Source organism: Lipotes vexillifer, unplaced genomic scaffold, assembly GCF_000442215.2.
Source record: "Lipotes vexillifer unplaced genomic scaffold, Lipotes_vexillifer_v1.1 scaffold1339, whole genome shotgun sequence".
Taxonomy (NCBI): Eukaryota; Metazoa; Chordata; class Mammalia; order Artiodactyla; family Lipotidae; genus Lipotes; species Lipotes vexillifer.
In genome coordinates, this window is record NW_006771642.1 from 518712 (window position 1) to 535389 (window position 16678).

The 16678-nt window shown below is 37.4% G+C and overlaps 1 protein-coding gene across 6 annotated transcripts in view; it reads right to left on the bottom strand.

The window, feature by feature from the left end:
• ZFAND6 (zinc finger AN1-type containing 6) overlaps nt 1–16678 on the bottom strand; it is an 83248-nt gene that overhangs the window by 19363 nt on the left and 47207 nt on the right. For 3 of the 6 annotated variants that reach the window (XM_007447064.1, XM_007447065.1, XM_007447069.1), the window contains one exon: nt 15443–15599. The exons of the other annotated variants lie outside the window; for them this stretch is intronic. The gene's annotated coding sequence lies outside the window, so the exon portion shown is untranslated. Of the gene's footprint in view, nt 1–15442; nt 15600–16678 lie in introns of those variants that run through there. 6 annotated transcript variants of the gene reach the window in all.

A 16678-nucleotide genomic window follows, 5' to 3' on the forward strand; every position in this document is an offset into this window, starting at 1 on the left:
TTCCTGCTGCATATAGAAAGTATGATGACTCAAGAAAAAGCACTTGTGCAATTGTCTGAGTTACAACCTAACCGAGTCAGAACAAGTTTTTTATTTCAAAGAACGACTGACAAACTCTGGTTATTCACACTTGAGTATGTGGCAGATATTTTCTCAAAAATGAATGAAGTAATAAGCCTGTCACTTCAAGAAAAATAACTAATACTATTTATTGCCGAGGACAACATTCAAATGAAAAAAAGCTTGACAAGTTTCTCCAATTTTTAGAGAGTCTTTGATAAGGTCAGTGGTTATATTAATGACATGTGAGTAGTTGGTACTATTATTGACATCTGGAAGGTCTGCGTAAGTCAGTAAACCAATATTTCCTAAGTGACCAATGTATGCCAGTACAAAATTATTCAGGAACAAAAGATTTATTCAAAGTGAAAGAACACTGGGTTTTAGAGTAACAGACAAAAGGTTTTTATATAGTATGAGATCCTACATTGCAACTATCCCTTTAAGAAACTACAAATTGTTACATTTTGGTATAATATCGAAGAAGAGAAACCTCTATTATCTGAAAAGGTTATTAAAATACTCCTTCCTTTTGCAACTACATATCTGTATGACACCAGCTTTTCTTTTTAACATTGTAACAGAATGAATGCAGAGGCAACTATGAGAATCCTGCTGTTTGCTATTAAGCCAGACCTTAAAGAGATCTGCAAAAATGTATAACAATGCCACATTTCTCACCAAACCACTTGGGCAGGGGGGAGGGAGAAATGGTTATTTTTCATAAAATATTTTTAAATAAATTAATAAATATTTTGTGATTTTTCTCACTTTAATTTGTAGCATGATAAAATTTTCTCTAGATATGACAAACATAAACAAAAGCTCTTCAACATGCTCAATAATTTTAGAGAATACAAAAGTTCTGAAACCAAAAATTTTGAGAATCCACTGCTGTAAACCATAAATGCAGGCAGAATCACCTCAAGAAGGCAAACACTGATTCTCTGGGGAATGGGAGTACAAAAAAAAAAAAAAAACCCTTACTATTTGTGTATAAAACACAGCTATACATATAATACATAAATAGATAACTATTATATATATGTGGAATTAAAATTTTATGGAGGTAGGAAGCCAATTAGGAAAAAACTGTTTTAAAAGGCTCCTGGGGATGGGGGGGAGGGCAATAAAGGAAAAAAGATTGAGAAACACTTTTTTTTTTTGGCTGCGCCGTGTAGCTTGTGGGATCTTAGTTCCCTTACCAGGGATGGAACCCGGGCAGTAAAAGCACCGAGTCCTAACCATTGGACTGCCAGGGAATTCTCGAGAAACACTGTTCTAAATCACCAACTATTCTATGCTACCTATTAATGACATTAAAATGATATGTTATAAGAATTAAAGAACCTTCCCTACCGGTACTGATAAATCTTTCAGTATATGCTGGCAATGTACAAGCATCTGGAGAAGATAAATATCTTATTTCTATAAAAACTCAGTAAATATTCACAGATTAAAAGTACAATATGACCACCAAGTTTTTTATATCACAATCCCTGCTTCTGAATAGTAAGACTAAAATTTAAAACATGTAACACTAGCAATTTCCCCAAGCCAAACTGCCCTGCACAGTAGCAAACTAGCAATTATTTTCATAAGTCAAGAGCTTTCTTATAAAAAGCTATTATCCTGGCAGATAAAAAGCACAAAAGATTTCACAGCTTACTTAAAAAGAAAAGAAAAAAAGAGAAAGAGAAAAAGGAAAAGAATCAGTGTTAGTTATTCATTTTTAGGCCACAAAATGTACCTTTCCATGAAGATTCAGGAAAAGACCAAAAGCCATAAAAGGGTATCTTAGTTTATCTTTATGTGTAGTGGCAAAGATGGGGTAGCTATGGAGAAACTGGAAATCTTGCATCCCCTTGCTACTGTACCTTTTTGGTAGGTAAACAATTTGGAGGGCCCATTAGCTTGGCATTCAGGAAAGAAAAAGAGGAAAGAGCATGAGAAGGCAGAACAATTCCTTAATTGCTCTATGTATTGTGGGATTATAAAACTACAAATCCAAGGAGGTAAAGAATGAGATTACCAGACATACAGAGAAAAATGGATTAGCATGGTGTAATTAAAAAAAAAAAAATACAAATTAAAGAGAATTCAGAAAATGTGATTTCTGACTCTTAACATTCATAATCAAACCTACAACTGACTGTCCTCTCTACCCCACTCGGATAGTACTTACTTATTCAGAGCTTACTATGGGCCAAAAACTGTCTTCATTGTTTTATTTATATTATCTCATTTAATTCTCTCCAGAACCCTATGATGTTGGTATTACTGATATCCCCATTCTTAAATGAGGAAACTGATATTCAAAGAGACTGAATAACTTGCCCAAGGTCACATATCTAGTAAACAATTAGGTCAATGTCCTTTTTTTTTTGGATCTAAAAAAACAAAGAGAATGACTTTCAAAGTCCATCCTGTCCCTGCCAAACAAATTCATGAGCATTCATGAATTCTTATTCTTTTCATTTAAAGATAATTTAAACTTTCATTCATTTATTCAACCTTAAGATATTATGCAGCTTCAATTAACTTAACCAAGTTCTTGAGAAAATTTGTTTTTCCTTTAAGTCTTTTAACCTAAAAATTCTCATTAGCATAAAAATTCAAGATCAAATATTTTAAGATTGCAAAGAAAATTCATTACCAATTATTAAAATTCTGACAAAAGGACAGCAATGAATGAATGCAACACAGACTCAATTATAACTGCAAATACATGTCAATTAAACTTATTTCCCTCTGCTTCATCCCCTAGAATTTTGAGTCACCAAGTTCCAATAATTTTCATTCTGAAATATCTCATGCTGTTTTCTTCTTTGCATCACAATTGCATCCCAATTCTGACTTTATCACTTCACATCTGGGTTATTTTAAGTTTTTTCCTTCTGTTTTACTGCCTCTCCTCACAATCCACTTATTAAAATTCTCCTAAAACACTCAGTTCTCATCATATTACTTCTGTTCTAGTTACTAAATAATTTCCCCAGAAAGGAGTACTAGACCTGGCATTCATGCTCTACGTAATTTACCTTAACCAGCCCAATTTCCCTGGAAAGTATGCTGAGTGAAAAGTGAACAGGCTTGGGGTCAGATCCCAGTTTTGCCGTTTTAATTACCTATTAAGAGCTTGGACGTGTTACTAAACTTCCCTAAGTTCAACTCCTTAAAAGTGTGCTCAGGTGCTTGCTTCAGCAGCACATACACTAAAATTGGAACGATACAGAGAAGATTAGCATGGCCCCTACACAAGGACGATACGCAAATTCGTGAAGCGTTCCATATTTTTTCAGCCGAAATTGAGTTATTTGTAGTGAGGTGGATGGACCTAGAGTCTGTCATACAGAGTGAAGTCAGAAAGAGAAAAACAAATACCATATGCTAACACATATGTATGGAATCTAAAAAAGAAAAAAGGTTCTGAAGAACCTAGGGGCAGGATAGGAATAAAGATACAGACGTAGAAAATGGACTTGAGGACACGGGGAGAGGGAAGGGTAAGCTGGGACGAAGTGAGAGAGTGGCACTGACATATATACACTACCAAATGTAAAACAGATAGCTAGTGGGAAGCAACCGCATAGCAGAGGGAGGGAAACCAGCTCCTGCTTTGTGACCACCTAGAGGGGTGGGATAGGGAGGGTGGGAGGGAGACACAAGAGGGAGAGGATATGGGGATATATGTATACGTATAGCTAATTCGCTTTGTTATACAGCAGAAACTAGCACACCATTGTAAAGCAATTATACTCCAATAAAGATGTTAAAAAAAAAAAAAAAAAAAAAGGTGTGCTCAGAACTTCCCTGGCGGCACAGTGGTTAAGAATCCGCCTACCAGTGCAGGGAACACAGGTTCGAACCCTGGTCCTGGAGGATCCCACATGCCCCGGAGCAACTAAACACATGTGCCACAACTACTGAGCCTGTGCTCTAGAGCCCACGAGCCACAACTACTGAAGCCCGGGCGCCTAGAGCCTGTGCTCTGCAACAAGAGAAGCCACCGCAATGAGAAGCCGGTGCACCACAACAAAGAGTAGCCCCCACTAGCTGCAACTAGAGAAAGCTGTACGCGGCAACAAAGGCCCAATACAGCCAAAACTAAATTAATTATTTTTAAAAGTGTGCTCATATTTATTTAAGACAATGTATATAGAAAGCTTCCATATAGTGCCTGGCACCTAGCAGAAACTCAGTAACTGCTCTAACTCTGCTCTGCCTAAAAGCAGAGGGTCCTTTTGCGCCTATCTATTTGAAACAAATCATCCTAGTTGCTGGAAACAAGCTTCTAGCTCATACTGCTCTTTCCTTTGTAAATGTTGTCTGCTTCTTCACTCTGCCTATAACAATCTTATTCAGGAAATCAGCTTAAATTCTACTTCTTCTGGGTTCATTTCTGCCCACCTCGATCCTCCTCTGCTCTGTACTCCTACAGAAGCTGTCTGTACACCACCCTTTTGGGGCACTTAAGCTTACCATTACTCAAGAGCTTTACAGGTATACAAATCATTTCCCAGTTAAACAGTTTCTTCTTCAAATCCCCTTTGTGCCTAATATGAATATTACAAAATATTTTGTTGAATAAACACATTTCATTATTGTTAGAAGCATTCACGTCAGGCAAAAAATGGTTATTTTCCATTGAAAAGGGGCGAAAACAGACTGATGAAAAATGTTTCAATCACAGTACTCATAATTTATATACTGAAACAGTCATTCAGCAAGAATGATCAGTAACCCAAGCCAGTTACAGAAGGCATATGTAATTTTTCATTTCATTGTTCTTCTTCCTCCTCCTGAAATAAATAGGGAGGATATATAGTTTACAATGATGACTTAAATACAGAAGTTGTTAGCTGGCAAACAAGTTAAATCTGACCCACAGGCATGTTTGGTAAGCCAGCACATATTAATTTTTAAAAATTAATTGTTAGCATTCAGAAATTGGGGAATGTCAAATAAGAATCCCAGGTTTCCAGCTTCTCTTGAAAAACGGCAAGACCTGACAACAGTGGACTGATGTTCCCAAAATTAAAACCAAGCAGCTAGGACCCTTAGAGCTCTTAGATAGAGCTTATACTCTCCAATTCAAGGCTACCTTCACTTTCAGTTACCTAATCTTAACCTATGATGATACCTATCATATGGGCAACATACATATGTTCTGGAGGTCAAGAACCTTTGCAGAGATTACAAAATATCTAGTAAAGTTCATAAAGCAAATAGATCAGAAAGTATGACTCAATATAGAACAGTTGGGATGAATGCTACTCACTCTGATAAAAGTATAGGGACTTTGGATTAGGGTTCCTACTGCACTGAGGATGCTTTGTAGTTCTCTCTGTATAGCAGTCCCCAGTTCCCTACGTCAGGCTGTCTTTCCTGCTGTTTCTTGGGCTGAAAGACAAAAAAGGCGCGAGTCCAGCTAACATGAGAATAACATCTTTGAGGATACTATATATTCCTTCCCAGCAAATAATTCATCAATTTCAACATACTAGGTTATGTAAGGATAAGAGACTCCAAAGCTAATTCTAATATATACAAACCTCCCAGTTATTGATATAAGGGAAGTTTTCATTGACTGGCATGATAAATCTCACAAAAAGAAGCCACTACAAGTGTTTCCAGCTGAAGAAGACAGGTTTCAGAAAAACTCTGATTGGCATTCCCATCATCTGACTCTGATTTGTCACATTCTACCCAAAAATGTGTGTATCAGTTGTTGGCAAACCTTTCAGTAAATGACCAGACAGTAAATATTTTATGCTTCAGGGCCATACAGTCTCTGTTACAACTACTCAATTCGGCTGTTGTCATGTAAAAGCAGCCACAGACAATACGTAAACAAATGAGCTATACTTATGGCCACCAGAATTTCACAGAATTTTCACATTATAAAATGTCCCTCTTTTGATTTTTCCTCCCACCACTTAAAAATGCAAAAACCATTCTTGGCTCATGTGCTGAACAAAAACAGGTGATGAACCAAAAATCTGCCAACTTCTGGATTAAATAAGCAAATGACTTTAATGCAATCATCACTGAAGAAGATGTGGGGAGGCTAGGTAGACATGGGACTCAAGCACAGGTACTATTAACTGTGGGATTCTCTAATCCAAGCAATGTAAATTTAAAGTATTATTTGCTCTTGCTAAGCCTCATCTCTTATTTAAGTATATGTTTATCACCCAATAAGGGGAAAAAACTATGAAAGGCAATATTTCATCCAAATCTGTATCACCAGGTATAGTTTATGCAGAGAGTTGTAGCTATGATGTGAAAAATGACAGTAATGTAATTGGTACAAACTGTCCTCTATTTTAGCACACAGTTTTCTATTCACCAAGGCTAAATAAAATCCGTGGTATCTTAATAATTATAAAATCATTCAATAACTGGACTGGGAAGACATCCATATTCCTGAAACTGATAGTTTCTGTCTGCCTGGTATGTTTCCTTCCTCTTTCAGATTAACAGAACCTCTCTTTCCTGTGGGAAGACCATTTCATTTGCTTTGGGTAGGCTTAACCCCTCCTCCTCAGGGCCAGACCTGTCTCAGTGATGGGCACGTGATCCAAGCCTGGGCATTATGACTCAATCTGAGCCAATCATTCATTCCTCGCTGGATTTTACTGGTGCTACTGGGAAAGAGGCAGACTTTGCTCTGAGATTACATTGAAGACAATACAATGTAAACCTGGTGCTGCCGGTGGCCGTCTCTGCCACAAGGGAGAAAGAGTCCACATAGTTAATTAAAATAAGGTAAGCAAAGCCAAAATGGGTAGGAAGGAGACAGCCAAGACAAAGGCTTACTGAGGACAGCTCCACCCCTCAGACTTCCCAATTATGTGAACAAATTCTCATTTTGCTTTAATTTGCTTTGGGCTTCTGTCACTTGCAATTCAAAGTCCTTACAAATGTTATAATCAAGTGGCTCTACTAAAACTTTCAAACAGAACAGAATAATCAATGCATATCAAAATGAAAGATATTCCATTAGTTCAACTGAGATGTCCTATAGTAAAGAAACCTACAAAAGTAACCAACAACTCTCATTCTTTTCTTCTTTAAACATATACAAGCCCCAAGTGTAAAGCTTAAATTTTCACAAAATTGAACACAACTGGGTAACTAAGCACCCCAATCAAGAAACAGATTATCGGGCTTCCCTGGTGGCGCAGTGGTTGAGAGTCCGCCTGCCGATGCAGGGGACACGGGTTTGTGCCCCGGTCTGGGAAGATCCCACATGCTGCGGAGCGGCTAGGCCCGTGAACCATGGCCACTGAGCCTGTGCGTCCGGAGCCTGTGCTCCGCAACGGGAGAGGCCACAACAGTGAGAGGCCCGCGTACCGCAATAAAAAAAAACAAAAAAAAACCAGATTATCATCAGTACCCCTCAAAAGCTTCCTCATGCTCTTTTCCAAATATTATCCTTTCCCCAAGGATAACAATTATGCTGACTTCTAATACTCTAGATTAGCTTTTCCTATTCTTGAACTTTTAATAAATGGAATTATACAGTGTACACACATTGTGTCTGGCTTCTCTCAAATTGTTTTTGAGACTCAATCATGCTAATGTGTCTAACCACAGTCCATTCCTTCTCTTTGCTATCTAGTATATTACACTGTATGAATAAACCACTATCTGTTCTAGTGATGACAGGGAATTGGGAACTTTCCAGCTTATGACTATGACAAATATTGCTGTTATGAACATTATTTTATGTGTTTTTTGACTATGATACATACGCATTTCTGCTCAGTATATACCTAGGAGGGGACACGTTGGGTCATAGGGTATATGTATGTTCACCTTTAAGCAGATACTACCAGTTCCCAAAGTGGGTTATACAAATTTACACACTCCTGGCAACGTTAGAGCCCCTGGCAAAGTATGAGCATTCCGGTTACTACATACCTCACCAATACTTAGTACTGCCTGCTATACTGGGCAAAATGGTAGCCCCAAAGACATGTCTATGTGCTAATCTCTGCAACCTCTGAATACTATCTTATATGGCAAAAGATGATTAAGTTAAGGATCTTAAGAAGAGGAGCTAGTCTGGATTGTTCGGTTGGGCTTAAGATGCAATCACATGTATATTTGTAAGAGAAAGGCAGAGAGAGTTTTGAGAGACACAGAGGAGAAGGTGATGTGAAGACAAAGGCAGAGACTGGAGTGATGTGGCCACAAGCCAAAGAATGCATGCAGCCACTAGAATCTGGCAGCAAGAAATGTATTCTCTCCTAGAGCTTGTACAGAGCATGGCACTGCCAACCCCTTGATTTTGAACTTCTGGCCTCCAGAACTGCGAGAGAATAAATTTGTGTAGTTTTTAAGCTTCCTAGTTTGTATTAATTGTAGTTGCAGCCCTAAGAAATTAATACATCTGCCTTTCTATTTTAAATATTCTTAAAATCTTCTTTAGTTAAGTGTCTAAGTTTTCTGTGCAATTTTTTTCTGTTGGATTGCCTTTTGCTTACTTTACCTTCCACGATGGTTTGTCTTTCCATTTTTAATGGTGTCTTGAAACCAAAATTCACCTTAATATGATTTTGTTAACAATTATCTTTTATAGTGAGTTATTTAAAAAATCTTTGCCTACTCCAAGGTCACGAAGATGCTATTTTCCTATTAATTTTATTATTTTACCTTTCACATTTAGATCTGTAATCCATCTGGAGTTGATTTTTTGTATGGAATAAGGTAGGGATTAAGATTCATATTTTTCTCCATATGGTTATCTAATTAACCCAAATCCATTTATTGAAAAGCCTGTCCTCTCCCTACTGCACTGCAGTCTCACTCTTGTCCATACATGGGTTATCATACACGTAATGCGGGTGTTTTCCTAGACTCTCAATTCGATCCCACTGGTCTATCTTGTCTATCCTCTTTCAAGTTATTATAGATTTTGGATAGCTGCTATCAGTTTTATTCTTCCTCAAGATTCTGTTGCTTATTCTTGGCACTTTCCATTTCCATACAAATTTTAGATTCAGTTTGTCAACTTCTATGGGGGGGTGGGGGGACCTGTTAGGGTTGTGTTGAATCTACAGATGTACAAACACAGCAGACTCCTAAATTTATTTAGGTCTTCTTTAAGTTCCCCCGTAATGTTTTGACAGTGTTCATGCAGGTCTTGCATATTTCTTGTAGATATTCCTAGGTATTTAATTTGTTAAAAGGCAATACATGGTGTCTTTTTAAAATTTCATTTTCTATTTGTTGCCGGCCTCCAAGGTGGCCCCCAATGATCCCCATGCCTCCTGATATTCTGGCCCTTTGTAGTCCCCTCCCACATTTTATCAGTGTTTGTCTGGATAACCAACAGAATACTGTGGAAGTGTTGGTTTGTCATTTCTCAGTCTAGTCATAAAAGACACTGTACGTTATGGCTACTGCCTTGCTCTCTCTCTCTCTCGTGGATCACTCACTCCAGGAAAGGCGGCTACCACTGTCATAAGGACAGCCCCACTTGCTGAGTAACTGAGGTCTCTGGCCAAAAGGTGTATGAGTGAACTTGGAAGCAAATCCTTCAACCCTGGTTAAGTCTTTGGATGACTGCAACCTTGGCTAACATCTGGGCTGCAACCTCATGAGAGACTCTGAGCCAAAATTATACAGCTAAGCTACGTCTATATTCCTGACAGAAACTGTGTGAGACAATAAGTGTTTCTTTTTTTAAACCATGAAGTTTTTGGAATAATTTGCTATATAGCAATTGATAACTAATACAGTTACTGGTATATAGGTCTCCTTGCTTCTGTTCTTATCTTCCTATGGTGTATTTTCAATACAGCAGCCAGTGATTATGTTAAAATCTAAAGCAGATCACACTGCTTGCTTACTCAAAATCCTTCAATTCACCAAGTAAAAGCCAAACTCCTTACCATGACTTAAAGGCTCTTTTATAATCTGTTCCGCCATTACCTGACCTCCTCTCCCACTCCTCCCTGATCATATACAGAAATGCCAGCTATGCTCCTGTCATAAGGCCTTTGTAACTTCTACCCTCCAGAAGTCACTACAACTAGGTTCCCTCATCTTCAGGACCTTTGCTCAGATGTCATCTTCTGAGAGAGGGCTTCCTTTACCCCATTTAAAATTGCAACCAGCATCCTTTATTACCCTTTCCAGTTTTATTTTTCTTCAATGCCTTTAATCTTAATTTACTATTAAATTACACTTATCTCTCTTCCCCTTTACTAAAATGTCACCTCTGTAACAGCAGATTCTGTCCATTTTGTTCACTGATGCTTAAAATAATGCCTGGCACATGGTAGACATTCAATATTTGTTGAATGCATGAACGAAACTGTGCTGGCAAGGTAGCAGCAGCCTTGTACTACATCCTGTAGTAACCAAGTATTTACCACAAGGCAAACAGGCTGCAATAGGCTCTTTTTAAAGAAACTGAATTTGCTGTTTGAGAAAAGATCTAGATTTGCCAGCAGGGCCCACTACCTATGCTATACAGTTTGTACACTGAACAAAGATGCTTAGCCACACTCTAAGCTTTGGGGTATTTTTTCTAATTCGTTTCACTCAGAGAGAGGTTCATTTAGCAATTTGCTTAAGTTGGCATACCAAACATAGTAATTTTATAATTAAAGTTGTAGTCAATCTTATGTTCTCAAACAGACCTAGGTTCCATATTGCATATCTTAAAGAATTAGTTACTATCTGTACAAGGCAACCCAAAACCTTTTTTTGCAAAATGGGGAACCCACTCAAATTTTCCCATTGGTTTCCACACTCATGGGCTTTCAGTCACTTTTCTTCTCCAAAAGACTAACAAAATAAGCTCTATGTATGCAAGATCCACATGTATGAACCTTTTTATTTCTTCTTCTTTGACCTTAAACCTCATAATTCAACATGCCTGACTTTGTGCTTCACCTCCCTGTCCCCAGCCCCTTTAAGAAATCTCTTCTCCTAAGGCAAATCTCCAACTTAGTTTCCAATACTTGTAAATGAATGTTTCTCCCTGATTTCTTCCATTGTATGGTCAAACTCTAAATTTAAATCTCTCCTGTTCTTCTAAAACTTTGTATAACACTTTTTATACTAATAACCGGATTTACCATTTGGTTTTATTTAATAATATTTATATAGTGTTTTATGTGCCAAGCACTGTTCCTAAGCACGTTTATAAACCTCAACTCCTTTATCCTCATAACAAACCTAGGCAATAGGTATTATTACCATATCACAGACAAGCATGGGGAGGTTAAAGTAAATTGCTTAAGGTCATACAGCTAGTAGTAAGTGATGGAACTAATAGTCAACCTTAGCAGTCTGGCTGGAGTCCATGACCTAGGTCAGTAATTCTCAAAGCTTATCTGTGGACCCCCTGGGGATCCAATCCCTGAGATCCTCTCAGAGGCCCAGGGGGTCAAAACTATTTTCATAAAAACAAGAACTTGTTATTTGCCTTTTCACTGTGTCGACTGGCAGCGTAAAAGCAATGGAAGGTAAAACAAGCTGGAGCCTTGGCTTCATGCACCAAACCGTACTAGCAGTCAGCAGCCACTGTATTCTTCATCACCATACTCTTACCTTCTTCCCCCCGAAAAAGCACCACTTATGAATATTCTTGATTAAACAATAAAAGTACTAATTTTATTAAATCTTGAAACTAATTATACTTCATTGTATTCTTCCTCTTTGACCTATTCTGGGATACTGGTACTGCACAGTAAAGTCTTCCTCATTCTAGTTTCCTACCCACATACCCCAAATTGAAGTCTACCCTTGGACAGAATCTGGGCATACAGCTCTTAGTTTCTCATTTCAGGGAAAGGCCTACTAAGTTCACATACCCCTACAAACTCAGAGTTATGAGAGCTATTTATAGTAATCAACATCGAATTTCAATATGAATTGAAATATGAACGATGAACAAATAATATAGTCTGTAAAGACTAATACAAAAGAGAAAAACCAAATAAAATACACAAAATGATTATTTAGTTTTTTCAGGGTTGTATCCCCAACACTGTATATTATGAGTTGGTAAACTTTTTCTCTAAAGGGCCTGATAAGTAAATAATTTAGGCTTTGTGTGCCATATAGTCTGTGGTAACTACTCAACTCCACTTTAGTTGTGAGAAAGAAGCCACAAATATTGCGTTGGCCAAAAAGTTCGTTCGGGTTTTTCCATAACATCTTACAGTCATAAATCCAAGACTCCTTCTTTACCCACAGCTCACAAAGGGCACGTACATAAAAGGTGTCCTTTGTCTCACTGACAGTGATCACCTGTTAGGAGATCTCTTAATCTTACTTCCTACCGAGCTGATTTCCTGATTACAAGTGTGAGGGAAAGGTTTCTAACATCCTCCTACCAAAGTTTATAAAAGGATGCATTGATTAGTAAGTGCTTATACCTACTACTTATAATTATGGGGCAGGATAAAGTAAGTACGGTATCTTATCAGGGGAGAGAATCCTGTGTGTCTGGAATACAGGATGGAGTAATCCTAGAAACAGTAAGGCCATATAGTGAAGGCTTTGTATCCATGCTACGGTGTCTGAATTTAAACCTATAAGCATCACCCTATAATGGAAAGGAGGGATTAACAAATGCTGTTCACTAAACACACCACTATGGTTTTTTATATACTTCATGGTGTGCTGAAAAGGATTTAAGGTGACTTTTAAAATGCATGCTATATGACATTAGACAGAAGCCAAAATGGTCAATCCAAGACAAAGTGGTAGAAAAAATGAGGGGTCAGGTATATTGTCAAAACAAAACACATGCCCATAGGGCTTTTTGGCTAATCAGAAGCCATTCAGCTGACTCTACTCTTCCTAGCAGCCAATGCAAAGGATATGACTAGTTAAGAGGTACAATATTCAAAAGAAAAATGAAATCAATTACTCAGAAATACAATTAACCTTGACTCAGATAACACAAGAGGGAGTATTTCACATACAGTTTATAAGGAGAACACAATGTGATATGTGGTATGGTCAACAATATCTGTAAAGAAAAATACAAGTTTCTGGGGTTGTTTATTAGTACCACCTTTCAAGATAAACCAGTATCATGGCCAACTTCAGTTAACAGCCAGTCTACAAGCAGCCAGAGTCAAAAATAAAATCTTAAAACATCTAAGGGTGTGCATGGGATTATGCATGCTTATCCATTCAGGCAATCATTCACTAAATTAATTTCTCATAAGTGTGCTTTTACTTCTTATAACTATGCATTCTATCAATGATTGCCGAGGCAGAGGGCACAGGTGAGGAGAAAACTGAGATGGTAGATTGGGTTGAACATTTCTGCTTCAAGAACAGTTCCTTTTTAGTATTTTTAAATACCAGGTTTCTGTAAGACTTCATTTGAACAAAGGGTTCAAATGGCTAAAACAAATATGGAAAAACTATTCTAAGCTCCTGATTAAAAACATACAATGCTCAACAGTAAGCCAATCTAAGGTTAATAGAATATCATGAACAGTTTAGGGCATAACTACCAGCACAGTTAGACAGCCACTCCACCTCTGAATTAAATGCCCTGAGTGAGGTATCCATAGGTCATCATTTAATCTTAAGTTCTCCAAACCTTCTCCTTAAATTAAAAAAATCAGATTAGCAAAGTACATACTTCGATATGCATTAGTAAGTACTCACTGAAAACATTAGCTGTTATGTACTAGACCCTGTGCTAAGCACTTTAGATGAACTGTCTCATTTAGTTTCACCATATCTATATGAGGAAGGTACTATTATCAGCCCCCTCCCTGCTTCCTAATCAGTTAAAGAAATTGCAGTTAGACTTGCCAACTACTGACTCCTTGTTAACATTCCCTTTTAATACAATCTGTACTACCTACAGGTCTTAACTCTTGTTGCTCCATTGGTACCATGGGATAATATCTCCAGAAAAGTTATGTAGACATGGGTGAAAACCTGACCCAATGAACCAATCTGAAAAGGTTGGGGTGGAGAAGAAGAAGAACACCAAACACACAGAAAGGTACCAAAGCTGTAAACTTCCTGCCAATTCCACAAGATTTTCACATATCTTTTAAAATAATCTCCCCCTTTCCCATTTTCAGTTAGAATGGGTATCTGTTCAGATGTGTTCCGGCCCCTGATTAGATTCCAGTAAACAGCAAGTTCTTACAGAACATAAAGCCGTGTTTCTACTTCTTGCTACAACCTCCCCCCACAACACCTACCATGTTTCTAAACAACAGTCAGAGTGATGGTCAGTGCTGAAACCCAGACTACTTTTAGGCTTTAGTAGGATCATCCCCAACACAGGAGATTCTCTTACAATAAAACCACTGATACCTAATCCTTCCTGAAAGACTTAATGCACCATCCATAACACTACCAGTGCTTCTAGATTAGAAAGCACTCTACCAGCATCTAAATGTAAAAAAATGGCTCACTTTAATCCAAAAAGCAGTCACTACCGACAGAACTCAAAACCGGCAACACCACTTAATTCACCCATCTATGTCTTTATTTTAAAATAACGTTATAATGGCTTTGCTGAATTTGCTAAAAATCACTTTACCTAAAACCCAAAGAAAATATACGTAACTTTCACCAACATTCTTTAAGACATATTTTTGCTTCCTTTCCTCCTCTTTTGTGGAGTTACATCTGATGCAAGACCAATCTTTCATGTTCCAGACAAATACAGCTGTCTGTCATCAAGAAATGTCATGTTTAGGGACTTCCCTGGTGGCGCAGCGGTTAGAATCTGCCTGCCAATGCAGGGGAAACTGGTTCGATCCCTGGGCCGGGAAGATCCCACATGCCGTGGAGCAACTAAGTCTGTGCACCACAACTACTGAGCCCGCATGCCACCACTACTGAGCCCGTGTGCCTACAGCCCGTGCTCCACAACAAGAGAAGCCACTGCGGTGAGAAGCCCGTGAACTACAACAAAGACACAACACAGCCAAATAAATAAATTTTAAAAAAATTATTAATTATAATTTAAGTTATTAAATTATTTCCAAGAGCAATTTTCTATATTAATATCTAACATCATATTCCCAAAATACATTTTCTTGACTGTTTGGTTAAAGTATTAATTTTAAAAGGCTGAAATCAACTGCAAAATAAAGAGGGATCTAAAGAATTATATTCTTTTGCTTCACAGGAATAGAATAATGATGAAAAAGGATGCATGGTTATTAAGTGATATTCTCAAAAATATTTTATAAATAAAAATCTACCACCCACTCCACCCTCAACATCGCACCCACGATAGACCCAAAAAAATAGACCCCAAAAAATATCTCATCACACTGATGTGTTATCTTTAAGCACTTTAGATTTAAAAAAATTTAAATTATTATGCCTAATTACATAGGGTTACAGGCTTAAGTCTACTCACACAGTTGAGGTTGATGAGCAAACAGCTGTCCTGTATCTTGAGACAGACATTAGCTTCCTGCCTTCCCTATTCTCATAAGCAGCTAAACTTTGAGTTTTATGCAAGAAAACATTTTAAAGCCTTCAGTGTTTTACTGCAGCAGACTTCAGATTCATTCCTGTAACACATTTAACATGAAACAGAGTTGAGACAGTTCAAATTGACTATGTACGTTTTAATTGTCTAAACTTTTAAGGAGTGCTTTCACTATTATAGCTATATAAAAAGGGCTATGTAAAATTAAGAAAAACATTTCATTTGGTATCTGACACCAATGTATAATTTAACAATATGTAACTTTAACATATAGATTTTTCTTCACCTGGCCACAGGCTAGGTAAGGAAGAATTACTTTTTATAATCATTTGTACCCAAAGTAAGCAAAACTAGGTATTTTTCTTTTTTTCTAAAGTTTAGCTAATTTCTTTAGCATAAAGAGCCACCAATTAAAGAACAACTTTTACAAGGAGATGGCGGGGTGCCCTCAGTGTCCCAAGAATATCCTTTGGGACCCTCCTGACTGGGGAGAAAGAGACTCTTGGTCCCGTTGTGACAGAAAGAGGAACCATATTTCTAACATTTACAATGAAGGGTTACACCACATTTCCCCACAGATTAAAATTTCTATAGTACAATTATTGCGACAGGTTACTCAGTGTTATAGAAAGCTTGTCTGGAAAATAAAAACTGTGTTCAATCAATATGTCCTAAAATAGCTAGATAACTATTTTCCCCCCATAAAGGTATATTATTAACCCCAATTTCTATAGTAAATTTTAGGAAAAGTTTTAGGATTTTACAGAGTAAATTTACTATTTATATTAACAACATGGCTTTAAAACACCATGAGAAATAGACAGCATCCAAACACTCAAAATTCACTGGCTAATTTTTAAAGTTTTACTTAATGCTGAAAATTGACTGTGTATTTGCTATGCCACAGAAGATGGATAAAGGTTTTAGGATTCATTCAAAATAACTCAAATGTTTCATTATAATCTACATATACTGTACATATAAATAATTTAAAAAATAAAGCTTTATAAAAGTTGTAACTGATAGGATAATTTTCACTTGTTAAAATATTTGTTCAACAGTCTAACTGTGCTTCAGTATAACTTATTAAAACTTTCTGGGCTTCCCTGGTGGCGCAGTGGTTGAGAGTCCGCCTGCCGATGCAGGGGACACGGGTTCGTG